We start from the raw sequence: 20,569 nt of genomic DNA on the forward strand, positions 1-20,569 counted from the left end.
CACCTGTCTGCCGCAATGTGTAAAATGGGGACACGTGCCTGTCGTACTGTGTAAAATGGGGACACGTGTCTGCCGCAATGTGTAAAATGGGGACACTTGCCAGCGTACTGTGTAAAATGGGGACACGTGCCTGCCGCAATGTGTAAAATGGGGACACTTGCCAGCGTACTGTGTAAAATGGGGACACGTGCCTGCCGCAATGTGTAAAATGGGGACACTTTTTCCTGCCGCAATGTGTAAAATGGGGACACCTGTCTGCCGCAATGTGTAAAATGGGGTCACCTGTCTGCCGCAATGTGTAAAATGGGGACACTTGCCTGTCGTACTGTGTAAAATGGGGACACTTTTTCCTGGATATGAAATTTATGTTAGAAAAGGCAATTTTTCAGGTAAAAAAGTTCTGAAAGAGATATATATATATATATATATATATAATATTTTTATTCATTTATTTATTTATTTTAAAATGTTTATTTTTTTTATTTTTTTATTGTAAAAAAAAAATATATTTTTTTTTGGGGGGGGGGGGGGGGGGGGGAGGGTCAAATGACTACCTTGCCCCGGGTGACAAAAATCCTAGTTTCGGCCCTGCCTCCATATCCCCCTTCCCTCCTCCCACTGCTGCCCTCCCATATGGAGGAGACCCCCTCACTGCTGACTTACCCTCCATATCCCTCCTCCCACTGCTGCCCTCCCATATGGAGGAGACCCCATCACTGCTGCCTTACCCCCCATATCCCCCTTCCCTCCTCCCACTGCTGCCCTCCCATATGGAGGAGACCCCCCTCACTGCTGCCTTACCCTCCATATCCCCCTTCCCTCCTCCCACTGCTGCCCTCCCATATGGAGGAGACCCCCCTCACTGCTACCCTACCCTCCATATCCCCCCTTCCCTCCACCTACTGCCCTTGTTGTGAGGCCATGCGCACCTTCATGGGACCGCACGCCGAAGGCATGCACAAGGTGCCCCCCCCCCCCTGTCATTTTTTCCTGGATCCGCCCCTGTATATATAGTTGTAATTGTGTCTTGCACTAATATTATCTTAATTCCTTGATGAATTTTGCACACTCTAATTATCCGCTTTTAATAAAGTTTCACAATCTCTGTGATCATATCTCATATGCTATATTTAGATCCAATGACGCAATAAGATCTTTGTGAGGGTGGATTTTTTTCACATATGTTCTTGCATATATTTAAACCCTACACACAGTAATTTTTGGTAAATACAGAAATACGCGTATGGTATATAATAATGGGCGTGATTATGGATTATTAAAGGGCCCTGTTAGTATTTACTCTAATTCACAGAGTTCACAGCACACAGTATTATTCCATCATGAATATTGGAATGGACTTTTACATTCCCTATAATTAGGTTCAATGAACAGTGATTTTAATAAACACAGAAAAACAAATATAAATATGGATGTAATTATAAACTCATATAGAGCCTTGTGGGCACTGATTATAATTCACGGAATTCACAACACACCATATAATTTCATAATGGGCATTGGGATAGGCTATCAGGATTTGGTTCTACTGTTTCATATACATTATATGTAGTCCTGCGACATGCATGGGATAGGACGCTCCCAAATTTAATATACATAATTCTCCTTATTTCATTGTCATATATATATTGTCCAGTGACTGTCTAAAGTGCGCAGCTAGCTGCTGTTTCTCCCCTAGTGGATACATTAGTATCCATGTGTTCTAATGTTTCTCCCCCAGTGGATACAATACTATCTACACTGCTCAAAAAAATAAAGGGAACACTAACATAACACATCCTAGATCTGAATGAATGAAATATTCTTATTAAATACTTTGTTCTTTACATAGTTGAATGTGCTGACAACAAAATCACACAAAAATTATCAATGGAAATCAAATTTATTTACCCATGGAGGTCTGGATCTGGAGTCATACTCAAAATTAAAGTGGAAAAACACACTACAGGCTGATCCAACTTTGATGTAATGTCCTTAAAACAAGTCAAAATGAGGCTCAGTAGTGTTGTGGCCTCCACGTGCCTGTATGACCTCCCTACAACGCCTGGGCATGCTCCTGATGAGGTGGCGGATGGTCTCCTGAGGGATCTCCTCCCAGACCTGGACTAAAGCATCCGTCAACTCCTGGACAGTCTGTGGTGCAACGTGGCGTTGGTGGATGGAGCGAGACATGATGTCCCAGATGTGCTCAATTGATATCTGCTGTTTCTCCCCTAGTGGATACATTAGTATCCATGTGTTCTAATGTTTCTCCCCCAGTGGATACAATACTATCTACAGTATATGTTCAGAAGTGCATAAATGTGTTACTAAGACCAAGCAGTACAGTACCAGCCGAGACACATATTTTGAAATATAGTGAAATATGAGAATATAATACATATCCTTAAAGATCGACACTCACACACAATTTGTTTGATCAATTTATTGAGGGCATTAATAAAGAGCACAACACACATCAAGTGATTTATTGGGCAAAGTTACTATATAAAGCGGCATTTGTAATCCTGTTTTTTCAAACGATCTGATATTGAAAGTCCTGGGAAGGATAAGAAAATTAATACGTTTGTTATTGTTTCGATTTTTATGAGTTCCATTAATGGCTAGAAGAATAACAGCGTGAATATGAGATATAGATAACGGACGACCATACAGAAACTTTATACTTATAGTATACGAATAAAAGGACACTCTTGATTATCCTCAAACTTTAATACACAATAATATCATCATACGAGCCAATCCAGTGACGTCTAGTGCGCAGAATTCTTATTTTAATCACGATTTCCCTTCTATTTACACTATTCTACTTTCCTTTTAATATTCGCTGGTTTTACTATATATTATAATAAAAGTTATATTTTAACACTTATATGTGTGCACCACCATAGGGCATTTCGAATCTCTCTCTCTCTTCTCCTAATGAGACGAATGGACCCAAGTCTATCTCTCTGCTACTTTCAATGAAGTGGTGCTGGTTAACAAAACTTGTTACGATCCTTTCCAATGGTCTATCAAACAACCTGAGCATAAAAACATTTCGAATCACCACACCCTGGTTCGATATCCTGGCAGTTTGAATTTGGCATATCTGGAATCAACAGTTTTAAATTCTTTTGCTGTTCTCTCAAGTGCTTATTCATTTTTATGAGGTATTGAACTGTCACCTCGTTGTTGCATTTTAACTTGTCCTGAGGATCTATCATCACATGGGTTGCCTCACAAAAAGAATTTCAAAAGGTGATAAATTGAGAGTAGCCCTGGGAGTGGTCCTGATGCTATACAACACCAGTGGCAGCGCCTCTGGCCACAGTAGTCCAGTTCCAGTCATCACTTTGCTCAATTTGCACTTGCTAGTACTATTCACTCTCTCCACCATTGCACTAGCTATCAATCCCCAGCAGTTTGCTCATGGCCTGAAAGACCTCCCCCGTGAAGTGGGTTACTCCTATGACTTTCAATAATCCTAGGGATACCATATCTACATACAAATTCTTGCACTATGTTCTTGGTAGTGAAGACAGCGGTGTTAGAGGCAGCTGGGAATGCCTCTACCCAATATCAATACAAACTAACACATATTTCAAACTTCTGCAGGGTGGTAGCTGTATAAAGTCAATTTTTTATTACCTGAAAAGGACCGTCTGCAGAAGGGATATGGGATGGCTCTGTTGGTACTGCCTTACCAATGTTCTTCCCTAGGTAAGTAAGACATGACATGGCTTTCCTGCTCACCTGAGAAGAGAGTGCTGGTGCACTCCAATAGGCTCCCACTAGTCTGCATATTCCTTCCTTGCCCAGGTGAGTCAGACCGTGTGCTGCTTCATCTAGGCTGGGGAGATATGCTTTGGGAGCCACTGGCTTACCTTGCCCATCTCTCCAGAGTCCGGACGACTCTTGACCATATCCCTTCACCTTCCAGACCATCTTTTCATGTGGGGAACACAAATTTTGCAATCTCTGGGTGTTCAAAAGCGGGTCCAGGTATACTGTACACCTCTATAGGAAAAGGCAAACAGATACTGGCTGTCAGGGTGAAGTAGGATAGAAAAAAAAAAACGGAACAAAGGTCAATTACAGTAAAGTGGGTAGAGTGAGGAGGAATTTGCATCAGGATGACAGCTGGATTAGGCACTACAGGGAATTGGCTCTCCACTAATTTGTTTGCCCTTATTAAACCCTGCACTAGCCTGGAGCCCCTCCCCCCACTTTTCTTTACTGGAAAGATGGGACAATATCTGTGCTGGAAGTTCTGATTAGATTTCCCGGTTCGAGCAGCCTTTCGATTGCAGGATAAACCCCTGATTCCACTTCTGGCTTCAGGGGGTACTGTAGTATTCTTGGAGCTGTCCTACAGTCTTTTAATTGGATTACTATGGGTGCTACATTAGCCATTAATCCAGCGTCCTGTCCATCTTTGGTCCAAAGGGAACCCGGTATTTGCGAGATAATTTCATCTACTTGAGATGGATGTGAATCTAGATGGGAGAATGCAACATTAGTCTTTGGGGAGTGTCCAACATGTTCTGTACTTCCTGAGCGAAGTATCCTGGGGTGTCAAAAAAAATACACCATCAGGGGTACAATAAATCACACATCCCATTTTGCAAAGCAAATTTCTTCCCAGTAAGTTAGTAGGGGCTGCTGCAGCCAGGAGAAAAAAAGTGTTTGGTTGTCGCAGACCAATAGTAACCTCTGCTTGCTTAGTTAAAGGGTAATTTTGCACAGTTTCCGTTACCCCTATTGCCGAAATAGTTCTCCCAGTCATTTCTTTGTACTTACCTATGTTTCTATCGTGTTACCCGTATAATCAAAGCTAAGGGGAGAGTTTAGAACAGACCTGGCCGCCACTGTATCTACCAGAAAGGTTTGCTCCATGCCGGCTATGCTGACCTGTACCTGAGGTTCGTCTCTAAGGTGTCGAGTCAGCCTAACCGGCTGCAGGATACAGGTGTGACCCGCCTCCTATTGGTGTGTCTGACCCACCCGTGAAATAGTGTCAGCTAGAAAGTGAGGTGGGGGCATGTGCTGGGACCCATCTGACTCCTCCCAGTCCCTACTATGTGTGCTGTATCTCCTAGTATTCCCTGTCACTGTCATTTTCTAGATATGTGACCCTCTTTATTGCAATTATAGCATACAATAGGTTTTCTTTTGGGCTCCCTGAATGTGGTGTTTTGCATGCGCAGCTGTGGTTTGGCTGGAGCACTACTAAAAGCCTGGATGCTGACAGTCATTAACTTGTCTGACTATATCTCCCTGCATTTGTGAATGTTCTTATCGTGGTCAATGGCAGATTCCCTTAAGGCGTCTACTGTCATGCCCCTCCAGTTAGGAAAGGAAGTCTGCACTCTGACTCTCAAGGTTTATTTAAGCCCATCCATCAGCACAGAGACAACAATCTCCCTATGATGTGTGCTGTCTTTGAGGTTGGTGATACCTGTGCTTGGATATGGATTGTAAGGCCCTGTTGAAATATTCGCTTGCCGATTCACTATCTTTCTGCTTGATTGTGAATATCTTGCTATATTTGATTGTCGTCGGAAAATATACACCCTGTTGCAGATTGATTAAACGTATATTTTCCTGGTTATCTGCATCGCTTAAGGACTTGCCTTCCCCCACTTTACAATCCCGAATGAATTTCGGGATGTCACTATGGGATGGAAGACAAGCCCTTAACACGACCCGCCAATCTTTATTGGTGGGTTCGTGTGCGTTACGCAGATCCTTTATAAATTTGTGACATGCAATCAGATCTTTCTTGGGATCTGGGAATTCTAAAATAATGGACCGCAGTTCAGACCTAGTCCAGGGACAGTACATATTCACTTGCCTTACCGGTATCGCCCCTTCTCTGTCTGCCTTCCCATAGGGGATGTCTAGGGTGCGCAGGGGGTACGTCCGTGCGACTTCCAAGCTCTCAGACACGATATTGGGTACTATTGCCTCTGTGCTGTGTAGTGCACCATACATACCTACCTCTCCTGCTGTGTCGCTGATGTCAGCCATCTCCACCACTTGGGAAGCAGCACCCCCTCTGGCTACCTGGCTCTGCCCTTCATTTAGATTTATCGCATAGGAGGCGGCTGAGGTCAGGGTCATTTCATCATCACTTATGGATTCCTTAAGAGGAGTTAACACAGGGTATAAGTTAGACGGCTTCACAATTTTGTCAGACACTTTCTTAGTTTCCCCCTTGACGGTAACTGCCCCTTCATGTGCATATGGAGGGGGTAGTGCAGTTGCATTTACCAGGCTAATTGCACTTGCATTGGCTAAACAACTATTTTCCCCCTGTTCCCGACCTTCCTGTTGCCACAAGTTGAGACAATCATTATGCCTTATTTTTGCTTTGCGTGATGAGAGCAGGCATACCTTATCTCTAACAGCGTGTAAAATGTCCGGATCGAAACTGCCAACACTCGGAAATTCTACTTTACTCTCAGCGGTCATTTTAACCCATTCCCCCATGTGAGAAACTGCGTACTCTCCATATTTTATCTCCATGATGAACCCGGCAAACCCTTTGGGTCTGTCTTGCTCCTGATTCCTACGTAGTACGGTCTCCCTGCGTGAACCTCTATTTCCCATTGTGATGAGATAAGATGTTCCCTGTCAGCAGAGCCCGGTGGGCGATTTTCCGAGGACCCCCAAAGACTTCTTCCTCAGTAGGCACAGATAATCCGACAACTAAGCGAACAGTGCACGCTACGAGGGAAATGTAATCTCAATCATGGCCGTGTCTCACCTACGGCCGTGCAGACCAATCGTACAGCACAAGGACACTTGTTCTCCTTGTACCCTGCGATTGGTGAAACTGTATGAACTTGGCAGACCCTTTAAGGTCTGCTTTGTTCCGGAACTAGTGTCTCTTAACCAGCACTATCGCCTCTTAACCTGCAAATTTTTCCTTTATTTGAGAGACAATTTAACTAGGCTATGTCCCCTGCACCTGGCTAATCGGTTTCAACTGGGCTACGATTCCAACAGCCTCATATCCTAAACCTCATTATCGCTTCTTAACTAGCGTCAATTCACTATCGCTTCTTAACTAGCGTCGCCTCTTAACCAGCTTTTAATGAAGAGTGAATGTGAATGTGGGTCCCAAACAATATCTTCTACATTTATATTTCTGTACAGAAACTTTTTCTGGTTGACAGTTCCTCACCGGATGTTACACAAGTATAAACCCTTTAACTAATAATTTGGAATAAAATCAATAAGTTTGAATTGCTTTACTGGAAACAAAATAAAAACTACTCTCATATTAATAGGGGGAAAGGGCCAGAGTCACACATGAGGGGGGGCAAAGGGACTAATGAACATGGTGGCAGAGGTACAGATGGCATAGGGAGCAGAGGCACGAGGTGGGGGGCTTCAGAGACACAGAAAGAGGGGACAGAGGCACGGATGGAGAATGTACTAAAGATAAATATATGAAAGTGAGCAGTGGCACTGATGGGAAAGAGGATGGTAGATGCTAGAATCAAGTTGGAGAAAGGACCTCTGACATCAGGGGGAGGAGCTAGGCAGCTGGAGGGCCACAGGTTGAATACCTATGGCCTACACTGTCCACTTTACAACAGATATGTGCAAGCGGTATTGGTCAAACTAAAGATTACATCACTGGGTGGGTGTATCACCTTCAGCAGCAGCAGTATGTAACACAAAACACCAGCTCATTCACGGGCAGGCTACTCTCTCTATCACCGGCTTCACAATGGAGGCATATCAGTGTCAACCTGTTAGAAAAGGTATGGGATGTCATAGCAAAATGGTTTACCCTGCTAGGACCCTCCTCAGGATTTGTCATTTCTGATAATGCTAGTAATATAGTGAAAACACACAATTAACTTGGTGGTACAGTATTTTTTTTTTTTAAATGAAAAGTGCATGCAGGAGATTATGTCTGTGGCCCAAAAAAAGTCGGAACATTCTTGGCATTCCTTCAGCAACAGTATGTAGAAGAGTGCAGCATCTGCAAGAACAATCCAATCTGCCATGCCACCAACTGAAGCAAGAGTTAAGGTGGGTACACACTAATAGATATATCTGCAGATCAATTGATCTGCAGATATATCTATGGACAGGGGCGGAAGTCCCGGAGGCAGCGGAGTCGGCTGCCGCCGGGCTCCTAACCTGAAGAGGGCGCCTCGCAGCGCCCACTGACTTTACACAGATTGACACGCGGACGAGCGTCCGCATGTCAATCTGCGGTCTCCCTCCCTGCTGTGTTGGAGGGACACGGAGCGCATAGAGCGTCTCTCCTGTGTCCCTCCCTGGCTCTCTCCCCCGGCGGTCTAATACAGGAAGTGCCGTTCGTGAGCTCTGATTGGCTCACGAACCGGCACTTCCTGTATTAGACCAGCCGGGGGAGAGAGCCAGGGAGGGACACAGGAGAGACGCTCTATGCGCTCCGTGTCCCTCCAACACAAGGGGGGGCAGGCACTGGGGGCATATACCTGGCACTGGGGGCATATACCTGGCACGAGGGAGGGAGGGGGGGGGAGACCTGGCACTGGGGGGCATATACCTGGCACTGGGGGGGCATATACATGGCACTGTGGGGGAAGACCTGGCACTGGGGGGCATATACCTGGCACTGGGGGGCATATACCTGGCACTGGGGGTGAAGACCTGGCACTGGGGGGCATACACCTGGCACTGGGGGGCATATACCTGGCACTGTGGGGGAAGACCTGGCACTGGGGGGCATATACCTGGCACTGGGGGGCATATACCTGGCACTGGGGTGGGGGGCATATGTGGCACTGGGGAGAGGGATATATTTGGCACTGGTGGCATATACCTGGCACTGTGGGGGAAGATCTGACACTGGGGGCATATACCTGGCCCTGTGGGGGAATATCTGGCACTGGGGGCATATACCTGGCACTGGGTGCATATACCTGGCCCTGTGGGGGAATATCTGGCACTGGGGGCATATACCTGGCACTGTGGGGGGAAGATCTGGCACTGGGGGCATATACCTGGTCCTGTGGGGGAATATCTGGCACTGGGGGCATACACCTGGCACTGTGGGGGAAGATCTGGCACTGGGGGCATATACCTGGCCCTGTGGGGGGAATATCTGGCACTGGGGGCATATGCCTGGCACTGTGGAGGAATATCAGGCACTGGGGGCATATAGCTGGCACTGTGGGGGAGTAGGCACTGTGGTGGAATATTTGGCACTGGGGGGAGCAGGCACTGAGGGGGCATATGTGGCACTGGGGGGGGGGGTATATTTGGCACTGGGGGCATGTACCTGGCACTGGAGGCATATACCTGACACTGGGGGAATATCTGGCACTGGGGGCATATGTGGCACTGGGAGCACGGCCCTAGCAACAAGCACTACCCCCTAGCAACGAGCATGACACCCAGTGCATGAACCCCCTGGCAACGAGCATGACACCCTGAGCATGAAATCCCCTGGCACCGTGCATGGAACCGCTGGCAACGAGCATGACACCCAGTGCATGAAACCCCTGGCAACGAGCATGACACCCTGAGCATGAAAACCCCTGGCACCGTGCATGGAACCAAGAGCATGAAACCCCTGGCAACGAGCAGGTAATTTAAAAGTAATTAGAAGCCTTACTGTAGAACTTAATGTGTAATGGGCATTACGGTGTGTGGCATAATGTATCACGGACATTGCGGTGTGTGTCATAATGTGTCGGGCATTACGGTGTATGGTATACTATATCGCGGGCATTGTGATATGTGGTATAATGTCTCAGGCTCATTGTGGTGTGTGTTATACTGTGTCAAAGACATTGTATGTGCTATAATGTATCAAGGGCATTGCAGTGTGTAGCATAATGTATAATGGGCATTGTGATTCCTGTCATAATGTGTCACAGGCATTACGGTGTGTGGTATAATGTATCAGGGGCATTGCAGTGTGTAGCATAATGTATAACGGGCATTGCGATTCCTGTCATAATGTGTCGGGGGCATTACGGTGTGTGGCATAATGTGTCGTGGGCATTATGGTGTGTGCATATTGTGTCATGTGCATTATTGTGTGTGGCATAATGTCTAAGGGCCACTGCAGTATGTGGCATAATGTATACTGGGCATTACTATAAGGAGGAAAAATTACAAATAATGTAAGGGGCATGAATCAGGATTATTTTTCTTTCCCGTCTGGGCGTGCAGGTTGGAAAACTGGGGTATAACGCAGTCTTTTCCTGCAATGTCACGCCCCTTTATGGTAAGCCATCCCAACGAAGCCACACACTCTATACTGCCAATTATGGAGGGGGGGGGGGGGGGCAAATAATTTTTTGGCTTGGGGGAGAAAAATTTCTAGTTACGTCACTGAACTGACTCATTCCTGTAAGCCGCCACCACAGCGCAAACCCCAGGAGAGTACGCTGGTGAGCGCCTGCTGTGGGAGGTAGGAGAGGAGCTGCTGCTACCGTTGCCCCGCTGCTGTGGGGAAGGGGGGGACGGGATGGATGGACACACGTGCGAGGCGGAGTTTAAGAGCTGGTACCACGCTTGCCTTGTATTCCACTTCCTAATTGCACTCTGCCTCCGGTAATTGGGGAGGAGAGTAGAGCCTTCTTTCACTACACAAGGTATCCATCTATGCTCCCTTTCTCCCTGTATAAGTGCACTGCCAGTATACTGTATGTATGTTTGTATATATAGATAGAGGTAGGGGTCTGGCACAGCCACATAATAGACTAATACATTGGGTGCCCTCACAGCAAAGTAGTTTAGCAAAATAGAGGTGGTGCGGCACTCCAATGATTTGCACACTGACACCAATTGAAGTAGTGCAACGTTTCAATGCCCGTTTAATGAATCTGCATTTTTGTCATATATACAATGACCCCCATTCTGCCTCATCCCGCCTCATATATACAATGACCCCTCATTCTGCCTATATATATATAGCCTGCAGGATCAATATTGGTGTGGTGTGTGTGTATGTGTATATATATATATATATATATATATATAATTTTATTTTTTTGCCTCTATATAGGGGGGCACCTGTATTTATATTGCCTCCGGGCGTCTAGGACGAACTTACGCCACTATCTATGGACGGATCGAGCAGTGTGTTCAGCATACACACTGCCCGATCCGTCGGGGACTGACGTCATGAACTGGGCGGGCGTGTACACACGCCTGCCCAGTTCAGCTGTCAATCACCGCCGGCTGCCGCAGCATGTGTACGGGCGGTCGGCCGACCGCCCGTACACACACAGCGATGAGCCAATATATCGGTAGATATATTGGCCGTTGGCTGTGCTGCGGGGCCGACGCGATACGTCTGTGAACGACGGAGTTCACAGACGTATCGGCCGTACACACTGGCCGACGGTCCCGCGATATATCGGCCGTTCAAGAGAACAGCCGATATATCGACCAGTGTGTACGGGCCTTTAGTAACAAGGTGGAATTCCACACCTTATCTACTTTCGCCAATGGAGGAACAGCAGCAAGCTATCCAAATGTACACAACAAACCATGGGGTTTATTTACTAAAGTTCCGATTCTTCTTTTTTTTCTTCTAAGTGGCAACACGGGAATTTACTAAGCACAAATCTCGGCAGTGTTGGGGCTATTCGTAATGGTTGTCATGGCAGAGATCAGAAATACGAAGGAATAGACCATTGGTCAAACACGGCTGTTTGTTCATACAACACGGGAATTTACTAAGCACAAATCTCGGCAGTGTTGGGGCTATTCGTAATGGTTTTCATGGCAGAGATCAGAAATACGAATGAATAGACCATCGGTCAAACACGGCTGTTTGTTCATACAACACGGGAATTTACTATTCATTCGTTTTTGGGTATTTGTCTCTGAATGCTCAATTGCTGGTGTATTTTTTTGCGAATCGTTAAAAAAAGTATCAAAAAAATAGACCTGCATTTTCCTGGCGAGTTTGGATAATCATGCACGGATCAGTCAGATCCGTGCATGGTTATCTGTGGGAAAGGGTCTGTTTAGGTGTTTTTTTGTAGCAGAACTTCAAGTCCTAGCAAGCCTCCCCCGCAAGCTGGTACTTGGAGAACCACAAGTCAAAGAGGGTCACGCCAGCCAATTAGGGTGCGCCACGTCATGGCACTCTCCTGATTGGCTGTGCGCTCCTGCCCTGTCAATCATGAGGAGCGCACTGGTTACAATGTAGCGTAGCGGCGCTCCATTATAACCAATGGTGGGAACTTTGCGGTCTGCGGTTAACCGCAAGTTAATTGGGGTCACTCTTTTGGGTCACCCCATTTAACTCGCGGTTAACCGCAGACCGCAAAGTTCCCACCATTGGTTATAATGGAGTGCCGCTATGCTACATTGTAACCAGTGCGCTCCTGCCCTGTCAATCAGGAGAGTGCCATGACGTGGCGCTCCCTGATTTGCTGGCGGGACCCTCTTTGATAGGGGTCACGGGGGGTCCTGCCAGTCAGGGAAAGGGGTTCCATGTGTAAACATGGGACCCCTTTCAGTTCGTGGTTCGGGAATTTCGTTTTATTATTTTAACAAGTACATGGATTACAAGGAGAAAGAAGGACTGATCGAAACATGATTGCTTGCAAGTATATATTTTATTTACAGGTATCCCATGGATTCTACTGGAGAAAAGGACTGAGGGGCTCCGTGTCAACATAGGTAAGTATGTATGTATGTATGTAGGTGTGCATGTATGTACATTAAAGTTATACTTTCACGGTGTCTGTGTAGTGCTTTTTTTTGGGTATTTTTTGTAGTAGAACTACAGGTACCAGCGGGCCCGTTTCCCCCCCGCATGCTGGTACGTGTGGTTCCCCAAGTACCAGCTTGTGGGGGAGGCTTGCTGGGACTTGTAGTTCTGCTACAAAAAACAATATTCTTTTTTTACACAAAAGGCTATCAGCCTCCCATCCACCGCCCACGGATGGGGGGGACAGCCTCGGGCTTCACCCCTGGTCCTTGGGTGGCTGGAGGGGGGGACCCCTTGATTTAAGGGGTCCCTACTCCTCCAGGGTGCCCCGGCCAGGGGTGACTAGTTGGGGATGTAATGCCAGGGCCACAGGGACCATTATAAAAGTGTCCCCCGGCTGTGGCATTTTCTCTCTGACTAGTGGAGCCCGGTGCTGGTGTTAAAAATGCAGAGGACCCCTACGTCTTTTGTCCCCTGTATTTTTGGCACCAGGACCAGGCGCAGAGCTTGGTGCTGGTTGTTTAAATATGGGGGAACCCTATGCATTTTCCCCCCCTGTATTTTTACAACCAGAACCGGCTCAAAGAGCCCGAGGCTGGTTACGCATAGGAGGGGAGACCTCAAGCAAATTTTTTAAAAACATTTTTAACCCTTTCATCACTTGTCATAATGCACACAATGAAGCCCTGCACGGATCTCACAGATCCGTCCGGGATTCATTGTGTTATGTCCGTCAGTGTTTTACTAATCACTCCCGTAAAACACTACCCGACAATACGAATCACATCGACATCGGAAAATACGAAACTAGAAAACTCGGCAGCTTAGTAAATTACTGTAGATAGATTCAAAAAGTTGCATGAAAATGCACCCGATAAAAAACCGACTCAAACACGAATATAAGTAAATAAACCCCCATGACAAAGGGAGAGGAGGGGAAATGTCCCGTACAGTGGAGAATACTTTCTGTTTTATGCAAGGTACTGAAACTTTTCAAAGTAGTAACTTATGAAGTGAGTTCAGACACTGCCAGCTTGAGTCAGATGATTCCCTTAATTAGAATAATGGAAAGGCAGCTTTAGAAACTGAAGGAGGAGGTAAAACAAAGTAGTAACTTATGAAGTGAGTTCAGACACTGCCAGCTTGAGTCAGATGATTCCCTTAATTAGAATAATGGAAAGGCAGCTTTAGAAACTGAAGGAGGAGGTAAAACAAAGTAATTCTGCATGGTATGTTGGATCTGTAGATCAAATTCTGTATCCGCTTCACCAGGAACAAAGGGTTGCCAACATCTTGAAATCAGATCACTACATTTTGTTGATCATACTTGATCCTAGGTTTTAATTGTACGCAATGTCTTTCTTTCCAACGGACACAGATCTTAAGATGCAATGAGCTCCTTGTTAGCAAGTTGGCAGCTGAAGTGGCATATGACACAATGGGCCTAATTCATGACTGATCGTAGCCCTGCAAAATTTTGCAGGGCTAAAATCAGGCACACTGACATGCGGGGAGGGGGGGGCTACCAGCACAGGGCTAGTCCGCCACACATGTAAAGCTGCCCCCCCCAGATGTACAAAAGCATTGCACAGTGGCAATGCTTTTGCACTTCAGGAGTAGCTCCCGGCCAGCGCAGCTTTTGTATGCTGGCTGGGAGCTACTCGTTGCTGCCCGGCTGGCAGTAGCTTTGTGATGTCACGCAGCCGCTGTGGCCCGCCCCCCCCCCCCGCATGGTCCGGAAATGCCTGCATTGGCCGGACCACGCTTACAAAATGGCGGTCAAACGCTGCCATGCTGCCCCCTCCCATTCAGCGACCGCCTCTGCCTGTCAATCAGGCAGAGGCGATTGCTAGGCAATGACAGCCATGCGCCGGTGCACTTCTGACCTGATCGCTGCGCTACGATGAATGGCAGCGTGCGATCAGGTCAGAATGACCCCCAATGACATCTCCTCCTTCAGTTTCTTCTGCAACTGCTGCTGCCAGGAAAAAATGACCTTTACCAAAAGACTCACTGGTGATGAGGATGTGTCAACTCATTGCACCAGAGTGATGCAACATATTGACATCTGTACAGGTCTAAAATAATTGCCCAACATTAGGGATACCTCTACCATGACTCAATCTGATATGGTAACCATCCATAGAATGGTGGAGGATTATTTTAATGGCAGTGTACAAATAAGCATGTTGACTACTAGGAGGAAAATAAAAAGGCAGTTTGGAAACCTTTGTACAAAATCGCTTTGGTGTACTTAAGCTGCCGACCATCCAGTGTGTACTAGGAAAGAGTTTTCAGCACAGTTGAGAACCTTGTGCGTGATCGGCGTAGGAGGCTACCGCCTTAAAATGAACTACAAATTTCATGAGGAAGACCTATCCCACTAATTTCGTAAAAATACAGAGACTTCTGTAATGGTGGACTCCAGTGGGGATGAGTTTATATTGTGTGAGGATAATGATGACAACCTCCCACTGTAGAGAAGAGATCATTAACAAAACAACAGTTAGATGCCTTAAGCCCATCGGTAGCATGTTTTGTGGGGCCCAAACAAACCAAGCACTTTAGCCACAAAAGTAGCCAAAACCAAAATATGTGAGGGCGGATTTGCAAACCTAGAACCAAAACCAAGGTTATGAATCCAGATCCAAAACCAAAACACGGGTATCAGTGTACATCTCTACATCTAGTAGGTATTCTTTTTCAATTGACATGGGGAAAATTCCAGAATCTACAAGGCATACTTGCCTACTCTCCTGGAAGTTGAGTACCCCCCAGGAAGAGCAGGCAGATATCCCTAATCCTTCCTGAACCCTAGTGAAGCGGTCAGGATGGAGGCATTTGTTCCAATCTAGGTTAGTCCTAACTTTGAACAATAGAACATTATCTAGCTCAGGGGTAGGCAACCTGTGGCATGCCACATGCTGGGTTTGCATGATCTAACATTGCTGTGTGACCATATCATAGTCTAGGTCAGAGGTTCCCAAACTGTGTGCCGTGGCTCCCTGGGGTGCCTCGGGACACTTGCAGGGGTGCCCTAGGTTGGTGGTCCAGGACCAATTCAAATTATTCATGGTAAATATAATAGGCAAAACCAGTGCTGGTGGCTGCCAGTCAGAAAATATGTGGCCAAACAGAAGCAAATCTTGTCCCTCACCACACAACTGAGCCTAAGGATGACATATAAACGCAATCTACTTAATGTAATATTTCTTTCTAAATTTCTCAGTAAGAAATTTTTGGCTTAGGGGTGCCGTGAAAAAAATTCTGATATTCTAGGGCGCCGTGATTCAAAAAAGTTTGGAAACCACTGGTCTAGGTTCCAAGCACCTTTACAATCTGGAGGACTCTTATGCAATACATAGCACCTAGCCTTGTGTACGGGGGTGCCAGAATAATTTCATGCTGGGGGGGGGGGCGCAAGTCTGAATTTCATTTTGGCACCCTACTGCAGGCAGGGTGTGGTGTCCCCTCTTCTGTACTACCTGGCTATCTCTTCACTGGTGATCAGTGGTGCAAGTGGGCGGGTACGGGTGGGTACGGCGTACCCGTAAGAATTTAGCTGTGGGTACGCCGTACCCACACCGACGGGCCGCCGCTCCTCTTCCTTCCCTCCCTCCCTCCCTCCCCTGCTCCACGCCGCACCCGCCGCACCCGCCGTCCCCGCCGCACCCGCCGTCCCCGCCGCTGATGTGAGGGAAGGAGAGCGCAGCTTGCGCCTCTCCTTCCCCTCAGTCTCCGGTGGGTGTCTCAGTTTACTTCAGCGCCAATCCGTGAGCCAATCAGAGCTTGCACCCGCGAGCTCTGATTGGCTCACGGATCGGCGCTTAATTAAACTGAGACACCCGCCGGAGACTGCGCTCTCCTTCCCTCACATGACAGACAGGACGGCGACGGCAGCGGCAGTGGTGAGTAGGGGAGGGGGGCATGTTTACCTGGCACTGGGGGGGGCATGTTATACCTGGCACTGGGGGGGCATGTATACCTGGCACTGGGTGATATCTGGCACAGGGGGGCATGTTATACCTGGCACTGGGGGATATCTGTCACAGGGGGGCATGTTATACCTGGCACTGGGGGATATCTGGCACTGGGGGGGCATGTTATACCTGGCACTGGGGGATATCTGGCACTGGGGGCATATCTGGCACAGGGGGGGTATATATACCTGGCACTGGGGGATATCTGGCACAGGGGGGCATGTATACCTGGCACTGGGGGCATATATGGCACAGGGGGGCATATATACCTGGCACTGGGGGATATCTGGCACAGGGGGGCATGTATACCTGGCACTGGGGGATATCTGGCACTGGGGGGGCATGTTATACCTGGCACTGGGGGATATCTGGCACTGGGGGGGCATGTATACCTGGCACTGGGGGAAAATCTGGCACAGGGGGGCATATATATCTGGCACTGGGGGATATCTGGCACAGGGGGGCATGTATACCTGGCACTGGGGATATCTGGCACTGGGGGCATATCTGGCACTGTAGGGGCATTTCTGTATCTGGCACGGGGGGCAATGTATATCTGACACAGTGGGGGCATTTGTGTATCTGGCACTGTGAGGCAATGTGTATTTGACACTGTGAGGCAGTGTATGGCACTCTGGGGGCATTTCTGTATCTGTCACTGTGGGGCAATGTGTATCTGGCACGGTGGGGCAATGTGTATCTGGCACTCTGGGGACATTTGTGTATCTGGCACTGTGCGGCAATGTGTATCTGGCACTGTGGGGCAATGTGTATCTGGCACTGTGGGGCAATGTGCTTCTGGCACTGTGGGGCAATGTGTATCTGGCACTGTGAGGCAATGTGTATCTGACACTCTGGGGACATTTGTGTATCTGGCACTGTGAGGCAATGTGTATCTGACACTCTGGGGACATTTGTGTATCTGGCACTCTGGGGACATTTGTGTATCTGGCACTGTGGGGCAATGTGTATCTGGCACTGTGGGGTTATGTGTATCTGGCACTGTGGGGCAATGTATATCTGGCACTGTGGGGCAACGTGTATCTGACACTATTGGGGTCATACGTGTATCTGCCCCTCCCCCATATGTGTATCACGCCCCCATTTTCATTGACCACGCCCCATGTGGCATTTGGCCACACCCATTTTTTTGCACACGCGCCTTCGGCGCGCGCACCCAGTACCCGTAAGACATTTTTTCTACTTGCACCACTGCTGGTGATCCATTACGTGGAGGAGGCGTGGCATTCCAGGGCCACAGCCACGCCTCCTCCCCGTAATACATCACTAGTAAAGAGACAGCCGGCTAGTACAGAAGGGACACCGCAGCATGCCTGTGGCAGCACAATACTTTTGAAGTTGAAGCAGCTTACGGGTATGCGGAAGTAAACGCTCCCCCGCTCCAGCACCTCCATCATGTTTGGGGGTTCAAGCTGCACCCTGCCCGCCCCCCCACCCCCGTTCTGACGCCAATGCTTGTGTATCAATGGTTATTTTCCTATAGATTGTAAGTTTGCGAGCAGGCCCTTCCTACCACTATGACTGTTATTACACAGTTTTGTTTTATCACGTTGTTTCCAATTGTAGAGTGCAACAGAATTTGCTGCACTAATAACATCCAGGCACTGCCTTACAGATTCACTGATTCAGGACTGTCATCACTGCCAGTTTAAAGGAGATACAGTTGTGCTCATAAGTTTACATACCCTTGCAGAATTTGTGATTTTATGGCCATTTGACAGAGAATATGGGGTATATTTACTAAGGTCCCGATTTTGACCGAGATGATGTTTTTTCTTCAAAGTGTCATCTCGGGAATTTACTAAACTCAAATCACGGCAGTGATGAGGGCATTCGTAATATTTTGGAAGTCCTAGGAAAAAATCACGAATCAATACACCATCGGTCAAATACGCCTGCAATTTGGTAGAAATCGGTAATTTACTAAAAAGTGCAAATCACAAACACTGCCGACAATAGCCAAACACTGCCGTGCTGAAATACAATTCGTGAAAAAGTGCTAAAAAAAACCAGACCTGCTTTTCCCCCCCGTGTTTGGATAGGCATGCACGGATCCATGAGATCCGTGCATGTTTATCAGTGGGAAGGGGATGGGAAAGTGTTTAAAAAAAAAAAAATGCGTGGGGTCCCCCCTCCTAAGCCAAACCAGCCTCGGGCTCTTTGAGTCGGCCCTGGTTGAAAAAATATGGGGAAAAAAATGATAGGGGTTCCCCCATATTTAAGCAACCAGCACCGGGCTCTGCGCCTGGTCCTGGTTCCAAAAATACGGGGGACAAAAAGCGTAGGGGTCCCCCGTATTTCTGAAACCAGCACCGGGCTCCACTAGCCAGATACATAATGCCACAGCCGGGGGACACTTTTATCTAGGTACCTGCGGCCCTGGCATTACATAACCAACTAGTCACCCCTGGCCGGGGTACCCTGGAGGAGTGGGGACCCCTTCAATCAAGGGGTCCCCCCCTCCAGCCACCCAAGGGCCAGGGGTGAAGCCCGTGGCTGTCCCCCCCATCCAATGGCTTCGGATGGGAGGCTGATAGCCTTTTTGACAAAAAATGAATATTGTTTTTAGTAGCAGTACTACAAGTCCCAGCAAGCCTCCCCCGCAAGCTGGTACTTGGAGAACCACAAGTACCAGCATGCGGAGGAAAACCGGGCCCGCTGGTACCTGTAGTACTACTACTAAAAAAATACCCCAATAAAAATATAAGACACACACCTTGAAAGTAAAACTTTAATGCATACATCCACACCTCCATATACACATACTTACCTATGTTCACACGAGGGTCGGTCCTCTTCTCCATGTAGAATCCATGGTGTACCTGTTGAAAAAATTATACTCACAAAATCCAGTGTAGATGGCTCCTCTTGTAATCCATTTGTAATCCAGGTACTTTGCAAAAAAACAAAACGGACACCCGACCTCGCACTGAAAGGGGCCCCATGTTTTCACATGGGACCCCTTTCCCCGAATGCCAGGAACCCCCTCTGACTTATGTCTAAGACGGTTCCATCAGCCAATAAGGGAGCGCCACGTTGTGGCACCCTCCTGATTGGCTGTGTGCTCCTGTACTGTATGACAGGCAGCACACGGCAGTGTTACAATGTAGCGCCTATGCGCTCCATTATAACCAATGGTGGGAACTTTGCGGTCAGCGGTGAGGTTACTTTCGGTCAACCGCTGACCACAAAGTTCCCACCATTGGTTACAATGGAGCGCATAGGCGCTACATTGTAACACTGCCGTGTGCTGCCTGTCATACAGTACAGGAGCACACAGCCAATCAGGAGGGTGCCACAATGTGGCGCTCCCTGATTGGCTGATGGAACCCTCTTAGACATAAGTCAGAGGGGGTTTCTGGCATTTGGGGAAAGGGGTCCCATGTGAAAACATGGGGCCCCTTTCAGTGCGAGGTCGGGTGTCCGTTTTGTTATTTTGCAAGTACCTGGATTACAAATGGATTAAAAGAGGAGCCTTCTACACTGGATTTTGTGAGTATAATTTTTTCAACAGGTACACCATGGATTCTACATGGAGAAGAGGACCGACCCTCGTGTGAACATAGGTAAGTATGTGTATATGGAGGTGTGGATGTATGTATTAAAGTTTTACTTTCAAGGTGTGTGTCTTATGTTTTTATTGGGGTATTTTTTTAGTAGTAGTACTACAGGTACCAGCGGGCCCGGTTTTCCTCCGCATGCTGGTACTTGTGGTTCTCCAAGTACCAGCTTGCGGGGGAGGCTTGCTGGGACTTGTAGTACTGCTACTAAAAACAATATTCATTTTTTGTCAAAAAGGCTATCAGCCTCCAATCCGCAGCCCTTGGATGGGGGGGGACAGCCTCGGGCTTCACCCCTGGTCCTTGGGTGGCTGGAGGGG

The 20,569-nt window shown here is 47.6% G+C and overlaps 1 long non-coding RNA gene across 4 annotated transcripts in view; it reads right to left on the reverse strand.

Moving 5' to 3' along the window:
• Window positions 1-2,428: 2,428 nt before the first annotated feature.
• LOC134936608 (uncharacterized) overlaps window positions 2,429-20,569 on the reverse strand; it is a 98,390-nt gene continuing 80,249 nt past the window's right edge. The window contains exons 3-4 of one of the 4 annotated variants that reach the window (XR_010180527.1): window positions 6,001-6,144; window positions 2,429-2,557 (exon numbers count right to left, since the gene is read on the reverse strand). This is a non-coding gene — a long non-coding RNA (uncharacterized LOC134936608). The other 3 variants (XR_010180526.1, XR_010180524.1, XR_010180525.1) reach the window with 3 other exon arrangements.

This window comes from Pseudophryne corroboree, chromosome 6 (assembly GCF_028390025.1).
Source record: "Pseudophryne corroboree isolate aPseCor3 chromosome 6, aPseCor3.hap2, whole genome shotgun sequence".
Lineage (NCBI taxonomy): Eukaryota > Metazoa > Chordata > Amphibia > Anura > Myobatrachidae > Pseudophryne > Pseudophryne corroboree.